Below are 11,755 nucleotides of genomic sequence, written 5' to 3' on the forward strand. Positions count from 1 at the left end.
CCCAGCCCCCTTTGTCTCCACAGATTATATAATGACATTCAGGCCGTGTGAAGAGTCATTATAGCGATGTTAAGTGTGAGGAAAGAGGTGGTTGTCACGGTTACCTGATCCAGCATGGTGCTGAGCCATCTGCCGTGGAAGAGACAACTCCCTTGCTCACTGCAGTAATTACAGCACACTGCAAGCAAAATGCACACATGAGCACACTAAGTGCATGACTGAAAGAACACATCAGACAAATAACTGGATATTAGCTAATACTGCATGCTCTGATAATAGTGATGAGTCGTATAACATGCAGTCTTAGTAAAATTTAGGCTTGAGAGTGGTACTTTATTAAAAGGATCCATCTGTTCTCGGTATATTTTTGGGGGGCTTCATATCTCTCGGCCTTTGTTTGTTGTGACCCATTGTGCTCCAGCTGTCAAATGTCCCCCTTTGAGCTCGGGAAAAACACTAAAGCAACTTCCTTGCACACAGATTAAATGATTCAAGTAACAATGAAATCCATAAATGACATACAATTGAATTAATGATGTCCAACAACAGCCTACATTAGAAAGCACTAAAGATATGTTGCTAGAAATGCATTCTTTCTTTGACCTGATTACGTTGTACATTTACAGCATGCTTCTAGTAACCTGGAAATGATGTTTGAGATTGTTGTAAATCTATGTACATGAGAATTGTTTTAACCAGATCAAAGTTGAAAGTGAGAGTGGATTGAATGACGAAATAGAGGCATTGCAGTACATGTCAATTTTTTGGGTTGATTTTTTCATTATAATATACGACCATATTTTTAGAACTATAAGTCGCGCTATTTTCATAGTACGACTAGTACTCAAGAGCGACTTAAATCTGTTTTATTTCTCTTTGCCTGTTATGTTGTGATTCTAGGCTATAGTTATCTGAAATACTGTTATACTAAAATGTGCATATTTAGCCTGTTATTCTCCATTTTAATATTGTTACTTTAACATATGTTTGTTTTTGTTTTTTATTTAAAAAAATGCGACATATGTATACATACATATATATACACATACATATGTATATAGATATATACACATATACATATATATATACACATGTATATATGTATATAGGTATACATGTATACATGTATGTATATATAGTATATACATATACCTATATATATATATATCTATATCTATATCTATACACATATATATATACACATACATATATATATACATATATATATACATATATATATATATATATATATATATATATATATATATATATATATATATATATATATATATATATATATATATATATATATACACATACACACACACACACACATGTAAATATGTATACATGTATGTATATATATGTATACATGTATATATACACATACCTATATATATATATATATATATATATATATACACACACACACACACACATATTCACGTATACATATACACAAACAAACATACACACATACATATACATATAAACACATACATAAACATATACATATACACACATACATATATATACACATACATATATAGTATAATTTTTTGACACTCAAATGCGACTGGAAAAATATGGTAGTGCAGAAAATTTGATCGATACATGTCTTTGTATAAACTTTTTAAAAATGTATACACCCTGGGGCCTACAAATATTGACTAAAAATTTCCTAGTTCACGCATTTAAAACAAGAGATATGTAAATTTCTTTATGGATTAACATCAGTATTGTTTTTGTTCATGATGACAAAAGCGTGTCTTGAATGACTGTAACATAAGACAAGTGCAAGTTTTCATCTGACATGAGATGAAAATATAACCTACGTTTCAGTCATATGCTTACAATGTGTGGCTTTTGCTACTTCTACATGTCGTACTATGTTTGCTCGTGTGACTCACATGGCATGTACGTACCGAGTGCGCTCACGCCTGCTCAAAACAGTGCACGCAAAGGTGACAGGTGATAATGGCAGCAACAGCGCAAGGACATATGGTCCTGTTTCAAACATAATGAGATGAAAAAAGAACGGAATGCATTATCCCAATGGGGAAACCACAGACCACAAATATGTACCCGTCTGTCACTGTTTATTTGAAATGATTGGAAATCATTTTTTTTCTAGACTAAAACCTTTCAATTTTTACAGACGTGAATATTTTGAGTATTTGTCAACGAAATCTAGACGAAAATCATTTTGAGTTTTTAACCAACAAAAACTAGTTTAAGACTAAGACTAACATAATTAATATTGAAAAAGGCTGTGGAAAACAATAGTGGCATATCTCAAGTATGAGAGACAGAGTGTAAAAAAAATCCCTATGTCACTTGATTGTAGGATTTTTAATCAATTTATTTGCGAAAATGGGTGGCTAATCAATTTAGGTCATCAAACTTATTTATTGTTTAAGCTGGTGTATGTTTTGCCATGCCTGGCTGCGTCTATAAAAACGGTGCGTCCTTTGTGTGTAAAATACAGAAATAGCACTCTTTACTGACACTGCGGCTAAAAATACGATGTGCCGTATAGTTGTGAAAATACGGTACACTATACCTTGAAAATTGACAAGATGTTCAACCAATTTTTTTACTAGTAAAAAAAATAAATAAATCTCATCTCATTTTCTGAACCGATTTATCCTCATTAGTGTCGCAGGGGGTGCTGGAGCCTATCCCAGCTGGGGCAGGGGACACCCTGAATCAGTGGCCAGCCGATCGCAGGGCACAAGGAGACGGACAACCATGCACACTCACAACTAGGGACAATTTAGAGTGTCCAATCTGTTTTTGGAATGTGGGAGGAAACCGGAGGACCCGGAGGAAACCAACGCAGGCCCTGGGAGTAACATGCAAACTCCACACAGATGGACAAGACCTGTATTTGAACCCAGGACCCCAGAGCTGTGAGGCCGACGCGCTAACCGCTCGCTCCACCGGGCCGCCCTAAATAATAAATAAGTGTTTACAAATATTTTAGTGTTTTAACCCCCTCCACAGGTTTCCAATTAAATTGAGGCCTTGAGAGAGACATATTAGGCCAGTCCAGTACCTTGATATGTTTTTTTACGTAGCGACCCCTTTCAGACCAAGTGTGTATACATATTTATAATTAAAACTACATTTGAATATTTAAATATTAAATATTAAATATTTTTTATTTACCAGAAATTAAAAGTAATAATAAATTTGGCATGACAAAAAACACCCCTCAATTACCGAGCATAATAAACATGCAGCAAGTGATGCATAAGATGCAAAAATGTATTTTATTCTCGTATATATGTAGCTGAAGCATAAATGGCATCTTGGAACCGACATAAATTCACTTGCATCTGCAAAACTAGCCAAATCTTTATTAGAAAATGCAAAAACCAATTAGGAAACATTGCTTGGAGATCCAATTAAATGCAATCCCTGCAGATAGCAATCTATTACTAATGAGGTAAAATTACTAGCATGAACATGTTCTCATACTGACAGACAGCACAAAAAACATTTTGCTCCTTTCTAATATTTCATATTTTCACTCTCTTGCCAATGAATGTGTATATGGATTTATTATTGCTCAATATTTTTATAATGAAAATCCTAGACCGTGATGGCGGATAAGCCATTTTAATTCAAGCAGTGAATATAGGCTTGAATATTAATGACTTCATTTACATAAATTGTGTCATTTGATTCAGGATTCCAATTAAACCCTTGATTAATTGCTTGACTGACCCGTTAAATAGAATCCTTTAAGTGGTTCATCAGGACATCAGTGCCTGTTGACACACGCATACAGACTCAGAAGCCTATAGACTTTACACTTGAGCAACTCTGAATGAAGTAAAGCAATTGGAAAGTATGACATCTACAGGAAAATGCTATGGCAGCCGTTACTACACATTTTTGAAAGCGATGTGTGAGACTAAAATGTGAATGGGATGTTTTAGATCAGGGGTGTCAAACTAGAGTTGGTTCGCGGGCCGCATTAACGTCAACACCATTTCATTCATCTAATATCTAGATTATATATATATATTTTTTTTTATTGGATTAAAAGAACTGGATCAAAAGCCCTAAATAGTCCGTTTTTATAGATCTAAAGCATGGGTGTCAGACTCGGGTTGGTAAACGTCAAATTGATTGCAAGTGGGCCAGACCATTTTAGATATAATATTTAGATTTTTTTATATAAATTGATTAAAAGAACTGGATTAAAAGCCCTGAATATTCGTTTTTTTATAGATCTAAAACAATGTTTATTTTAGCTTTTTAATATATTTTTTTAGATATTACAAAATGATTTTTGAACTAAAAATACGGAAAAAATGGATTAAAAAATTACAATTATTGCATTAAAAGGGGGAAAATCAGGAAATTTAATATACATCTATACTCTTCATTTTAATTTGATCCTAAAACAGAAAGTCGTCACTCTTGATTTACTTTCCCGGGCCACACAAAATGATGTGGCGGGCCAGATTTGGCCCCCGGGCCACCACTTTGACACTTGGTTTTAGATTATTATGTTTTTCTCATTTAAAATGTCTATGGTGACATAAACGAACAATTTTCAATTGATTAGAACAATTAATTATAATATTGTCTCCAATAATAATCACAGCCTGGCCTCGCAGTTAAAATTTATGTGACATCTCATCTCATTTTCTGAACCACTTTATCCTCACTAGGGTCGCGGGAGGTGCTGGAGTCTAACCCAGCTGACTTCGGGCCAAAGGAGGGGGACACCATGAATCGGTGGCCAGCCAATCACAGGGCACAAGGAGACAAACAACCATTCACGCTCATACTCATACCTATGGGCAATTTAGATTGGGACTGTTGCACTCATAACTTTTACATTCTGCAATTGGTGGTTAGAAGTCGGAAAAAATGTATATTTGTGCACTGTTCATGTCAGGAGCACTAAAACAGTGGTTATTCCAATCAGTATTTGAATGGAGCTAAAATTACAAAGAATTTTCTTAAAGCATACCACACATTGAAATAATAAGAAACAGATGAACAACTCCTTTAGCAAAAAATAAGTGCAAATTTTGAAAAACACTTCTCCACATACAACTGCTATGGTCCAGAATATAATCCAAGTATTTGTCATTTCTAGTAGAAAAGAGAAATCACTCCCTCAATCCATGCAACTCACCAGGTTAAACATGAACATTAAAAAATAGATATTTTGTAAACATATTGACTTTTAAATTTCAATCAATGAAACATACTTTGAAAAGGATTTTAAAATAATTGTGGACTGGCAATTCGAGGCAATTCAGGTTGTCAGAATATCAATCATGTTTTTGGGTTGTGGGAGGAAACCAGAGTACCCAGAAAACCCACGCAAGTGTGACATGCTGGAGTGTTTGATTTATTGGCGATCGCGTGTTGAGGATATGCGGCTGGTTTGGATTGAGTGTTTATCGGTGTTCGATTGTTGATGCCTTGATCCACATAGCAAGCGTGACATGTTAAAGAGAGTATCGGTATTCGATTATTGCTGCCTTGGAGCACATAGCTTGAAACACGGGAGATATTCCCCATAACAGTAAAGTTGGATTGAAGAAACAACAACGGATCACTGTTCTGATTATTTCTCCCTGTGTTTTAAGATTAAATGCAGGGTGCAACCAATGTTCCCTCTAAACTGCGCACGTGCGCAATTGTGCACTAGTCTCGTCTTCTCTGCGCACAGCAAATCATATGGAGCGCACAAAATAAAATCCCTTTTTTTTGTGTATTTTTTTTTAGCCGTGAGGCCAACGCGCGAACCACTCATCCGCCGGGCCGCCCATTCATAGATATTAATCATTAAATTTTATTATGACTATATCATTTATGGGTGGTAGACATGCACCTGCTTATGGCAGGTGTGATACTGGTGTGTGCCCATAGCGAGCAATGATGATGTTGCTCACACAGGTACTTAGTGTGCTCAGGGAGGTTATCTTTCTGCCCAGACAAACCAAAAAATAGAGAGAACATTGGGTGCAACACAAGCCCAACATGCAAACTCCACACAGGAAGATCCAAACCTGAGATTGAACCCTCAATCTCAGAACTGTGAGTCCAACACCCTGACCACAAGCCACCTCTATTAATTTATACAGTATACATATATTCAGGGTCATTTGCATGAAAAGCATTTCAGTCATTTTTAAACAATGCACATTGTAGCTAATACAGACTAAGAAAAACCAAACACTGATAAAAGATGCATCAATCAGTAGGTGAATCAAATCGGAGCCCCTAACCCCAAAACAAGGCCTTTCACAAACTCTCCATAACCCAACCCTCATAAAGATCTGAAGAAAAATGAAATGCGGAGTCAACCTCATTCAATATCGTGAGTTCATATAATGAGAAGTCTTGTAATACGTGCAAAATAACTAAATTACTGATCACACTCTACAGTCCTCTAATTATACCCTTGAGATAAGAGTGGCAGTAATACATTTTCAATTGTTATCAGAGTTTACATAATTAAAGCCAACACACAATGTCGAATACATCCACACAACAACAGAGATAAGTGTCTTGTCTCATTATTAGTTGTGATGAAACCCTCAATTACACTTCACTTAAACAGCATCACAGGGCTACTGCTTGACCTATGTGATTGCTAGGGATGAGATTTAACACTTGCTTTAAAAACAGCACTGACTTCATGAGCCAGGCACAGGGAAGCATGCACTTTATTTCCTTTCATAGTTAAAAGGTAGCACAACTTTGGCATCATCTATTCCTGTAATGACCATTTTCATTGCGAGTGGGTGTGAGTGGGCAGATGCTGTCAGACTGCAGAAATTAATGAGGCTAATATAGGAATCAAAAACGGGTGGTTTACTGTCATTATCAGAGGGACAGTTTCAGGGTTTTTAAAGCAATGGCCTGCTTTTATTGTTTTTTTTTTTAATTAAATGAAATAGTAATCATTACAGTTCCAAACTAGACTTCTAGCTTTAAACGGGAGAGCGTAAAATATCGCAATAATTTACACAGGAGTAATGTCTTGTGGGCATTTAATTTCAAGGTGTGTGGTCGCAATAAGGTCATTTAAACATCTCATTAGACAATTTTGAACCATTTAATTCAGAATAGTTAGGCACAATACCTTGTATTTTAATCACGGATTTATCTGCCATAATTAAAATGAACCGTACTGTCATTTATTCAGCATATTTAATCAAATAGTTTCTCAAATCGTAATAAGCGTGACGTGCACAGCCGGGTTTTATTGAACATTCTCAATAACAAGCAGGCGTATCCTGCTGGTACGTCAAAAAAGTACAGAAAAAAAACTGAGATGATGAGCATCAGTGTAGCTCAACAAGGAACAGCATATTTCTTCCACAATATTTCATATGGAGGGCAAGTGAAAAAGTTATTTATTAAGTTAGTCCTGGAAAATTGTTAAATTATTGCATTAATTACAGATCCCACTCATACATTCATTTTCCAATTAAATTTGCATGAAGAACGTGAGTGAAATACACATGATTTTCCTAAGCATCATCTTACTGTAGTTTATTGTAATCTTTCTGTCTCTCTTTTATTCGGGTACTATGAAAAATATTAACATCAATTGTGCAGAGAAAGTGCATCAAGTCAATCAAAATTTGAAAAAAAAGTCAATTAAGACACAAAAGATTATTTCTGCCTCGACCACTAGACGTCGCTGTGGCTACAGAAACTAACCAGGCCAATTAATTTAAATATACCGACTATAATTTGGGTTAAGTGATTGGTATTGGAAATAATTGCCTCAGATCTAAAAAAAATTAGGATAGTTTGCCAAGTAAAGTGACTCTCCCATGCAAATTTGTGTCAGTGCTATAAAGGTTATTTTTATGTGACTATAATACTAAGACTGAGGGGAAGGGACTTAGCACAGAGTAGATCCACTAGTGAGGAATAATTGTTATTATCATTTCAAGCATAATTGTGAATAACTATTTTAGAATGGGGGGGCATTGGCAAAATGAACACAGTTTAACTTGGAGCTTGCACACAAGCACAGAATTTGTTGGACTCTAGCACATAAGGCATTAAAAGCTGTCACAATGGGAGTATTTGGCAATTGTGAAGCCAAGGATATAGAACAAAATATGTTATGAATACAATAGACATACCACAATAGGCAGCAAGAACCACAACTGTAGACAATAGAGTGGTCAAACTATTCCACAAAGGGCCACAGTGGGTGCAAGTTTTCATTCCAAACCTTAGAGAGGGTACCTTTTCACCTATCTGGTGTTTTACAAGTCCAATCAGTGAATTGCAGTCAGGTGCTTCTTGTTTTCTGCAGAAATCTGATTGGTCAAACTGTCTGTGCTGGATCGGTTGGAACAAAAACCTGTACCCACTGCCGCCCTCGAGGATCGGTTTGCCCATCCAGACAGAGTGGGGGGAATGCGAATTAAACAAGAATGGAGTGATGCATAATGCCTGGGGAAAGCGGAATGTTATGAATGGCCAGAGGCTTGTCTTTAATCAAAAACATTTGTAGTGGAAACAGATTGTGCAAATGGAAATATTTGAGTGCCTCTGTTACGATTGAACAGTGTAGCATCTGTCAGAACAGACACAACGGAGCTGAGGTCATCCTTTCATGCGAGCAGTCTATTCTCAAAGCTGTCGAGAAGAATACTGTATCATGGCCTGGCCTTGTAATGATGACAGCACCATGAGAATAATTAAACAAAGACAAGTAAGAGCTTCAAAGCAAGATTAATACAGGATGTCTCAGAGAAGAATTAATCAGAATATGTACAATACACAACTTGTTCAATAATGGGGAATCTTATTTTGAAACCAATGCTTTTATTTTAAAACTATTGCTTTAAATCCAGGGCCCATATTACTAAAGATTCTAAGAGTCCACTCAGGGGGTTGCTAACTAAACCTGCAAAAATACACCTGGAGTCTAAGGTTTTAAGACATTTTGCCATCCATTACAATGAGAAAGTGTCTCAAAATTCTTGACAATCGGTGTCAACTGGATTGATTGATCCATTGATCCATTCATTTTTTGAACCGCTTCATCCTCACTAGGATCATGGGGGTTGCTGGAGCCTATCCCAGCCAACAAGGGCATCAGGTGGGATGCACCCTGAATTGGTGACCAGCCATTCACTCTCACACCCATAGCCAGGGGCAATTTATAGTGTCCAATCAGCCTACCATGCAGGTTTTTGGAATGTGGGAGGAAACCAGAGTACCTGGAGAAAGCCCATGCAGGCCCGGCGTGTGCGGTCAATTGGTCGCCGGTCTTTTGGTCGCCCCCACCGCGACAACGGGCGACCAAAAGAGCGGCGACCAAAAGGCCGACGACCAAAAGGCCGGCGACAAAACAAGGTAAAACAACACGGTCTACGCATCAATAAAAGCCAACAATGGCCATGAACAGTTTCACTGAGCCGACGTGTGAGTGTATAAGAGTTTGTATGTACATGCGTTGTCCCTTTAAGAAGCTACGTCAGTCAGGGTCTTAACAATTTGTCCAACAAAAAACAATAAAAGTCCGGGAAATTTGGAGCTTTTCTTTAGCCTAATAATTACTAGGGCATTAAGTATGACTAAATAGTAATTCGCAGTTTGTATTTAGGGAATTTGAGCAATATTTAAATGGTAATTGTCACTTACCTTCCGGGTGACCAAAAGATCGGCGACCAATCGACCGTGTACCCAGGTCCGGGGAGAGCATGCAAACTCCACACAGGTGGACTGACCTGGATTTGAACCCAGGACCCCAGAGCTGTGAGGATCACGTGCTAACCACTCAAGCCACCCGATCCTAAAAATAGATTTAACTAGTTAAAGATGAATTCTTCTTTGGCATGATAATGAGCATGATAATGAGCAAATAAAGATTGATAACCTTGGTAATCACAGTTTCATAAAGCCATTTATTTGTAAAGCCTGAGCAATAATTGGGAAAAACACCTGTTGCCCGCTTTAGGACAGATGTTTTAAATTTATTTAATTTCGTTTTTGGGTGGAGAATCCAAATTTTTCACTGTCACATTATTATTATTTTCCGCTACGGCTTACCTACTTATGTTCTGACAAATGAAAACAACTCATCTTACTCACTGTATTTAGATATTTGAACATTTTTTGATCTAAAAAACTAACATTATTAGGCCAGGAAATATTAATATTCAAGCCCACTTGAGATCAAATTGCTTTGAATGTGGTCCACAAACACAAACGATTTTATATGTCAAATATATAATATATTTTAACTCAGAGTTATGATCAACATGATATCGGTGCAATATCACTGCAAAGCTCGTCAGTTAAAAAAAAGGTTTATGCCATGATAACATGACGGTGGAATAAAAACATTTTTTTTAAATTATATGCACAGCACAAATTGTTAAGATTAAGATCCTGCTCATATGAGACCACGATAAGAATTTCATAGTGTTGCCAGGAGTCAGCTCTGTCATCAACATAATGTTTTCATTTATTTATTCTGCTGCTATCTGATCTGTTGTGTGGCCTGCAGTCCCCCTCAAGATGATTGACAGAAAGAGGTTCTGGCTGCTCCTAGGCAGCCATGATTGACATACTTATTAAAATGGAGGGTTGCCAGCCGGCATTTTGTCGAGGACTCCAAGAAGAAACATTTAATACATTCACAAATCACCATGTGCTGAAAGGACAAGCAACTGTGGTCTGAGCAATTTTAAAAAGTGCATACCATAGCTGCAGTTAGTACTCATCAGCTATGTAATCTAAAAACATACCTGTCACCTCGAATCATCTACTCATAGTATTTTTTACAGGATTTTCAATCTTTTTAACAGATACGACATACTGTACACTCATTTATCCAATATTCAGTATTTCAATCTCAAACATTGTAAATCTCTGTACACTACAATGCATACCTGTCAACCTCTGCCGATAACTGCCCTTATAAATGATTATGATTCCCCTTACAAACCCCCAAAAAACCTTACAAACACCGTACGAGTCGTACGGTGTTTGTAAGGTTTTTGGGGGGCTTGTAAGGGGAATCATAATCATTTATAAGGGCAGTTATCGGCAGAGGTTGACAGGTATGACAATGGCTTAATTACTTGGGTAAACTATAAGCCTTATAGCAGACCTGGGCAATCTGGTCCTCAAGGGCCGCTGTGGGTCCAGGTTTTTGTTCCAACCGATCCAGCACAGACAGTTTAACTAATTCCATTTCTGATGAAACAAGGAGCACCTGACTGCAATCCACTGATTGCACTTCTACGATACTACTGGTGGAAAGGTTTCCTCTTATTGTTACGATCGCGCCGAGGCGTCGTGGTGCGATCGGAGGGATTTGGACCCAATAGCGGGGAAGCAGGAGGGGGCGAGACGGACTGAGCTCATGACAGTAACTTTAATGACTCAAAAGCTTTACAAAACAACAAGGACTTGTACATCCCAAAACGAAACAAAACCGGGGTAGGGAGAAGTGTACCTTTGCGGCGATGTATGCAGTGTCACGCAGGATGATTCGACAATGACTAACCACTTCTGTGGTGCTTAAATACACACATCAGGAAGTAATCAAGGATCACTTGCAGCTGCTCTAACCTAACAGCAAGCCAGGAAGGACAAACGACTCGCTCCTGACACTCATGGGTTGGAACAAAAACCTGCACCCACTGCGGCGCTTTGTGGAATTAATTGCCCAAGTCTGCCTTATAGTCCTGGGTTCAAATCCAGGTCGGGTTTTCTCCGGGTAGTCCAGGTTCCT

The 11,755-nt window shown here is 37.4% G+C and overlaps 1 long non-coding RNA gene across 2 annotated transcripts in view; it reads right to left on the reverse strand.

Annotated features, from left to right (window-relative positions):
- Positions 1-11,508, reverse strand: part of LOC144067312 (uncharacterized) — a 34,022-nt gene extending 22,514 nt beyond the window's left edge. For both annotated transcript variants that reach the window (XR_013297904.1, XR_013297903.1), the window contains exons 1-3: positions 11,477-11,508; positions 9,655-9,805; positions 105-178 (exon numbers count right to left, since the gene is read on the reverse strand). This is a non-coding gene — a long non-coding RNA (uncharacterized LOC144067312). The remainder of the gene's footprint in view (positions 1-104; positions 179-9,654; positions 9,806-11,476) is intronic.
- Positions 11,509-11,755: the final 247 nt, after the last annotated feature.

The sequence above is a fragment of the Stigmatopora argus genome, chromosome 21 (genome assembly GCF_051989625.1).
Source record: "Stigmatopora argus isolate UIUO_Sarg chromosome 21, RoL_Sarg_1.0, whole genome shotgun sequence".
Lineage (NCBI taxonomy): Eukaryota > Metazoa > Chordata > Actinopteri > Syngnathiformes > Syngnathidae > Stigmatopora > Stigmatopora argus.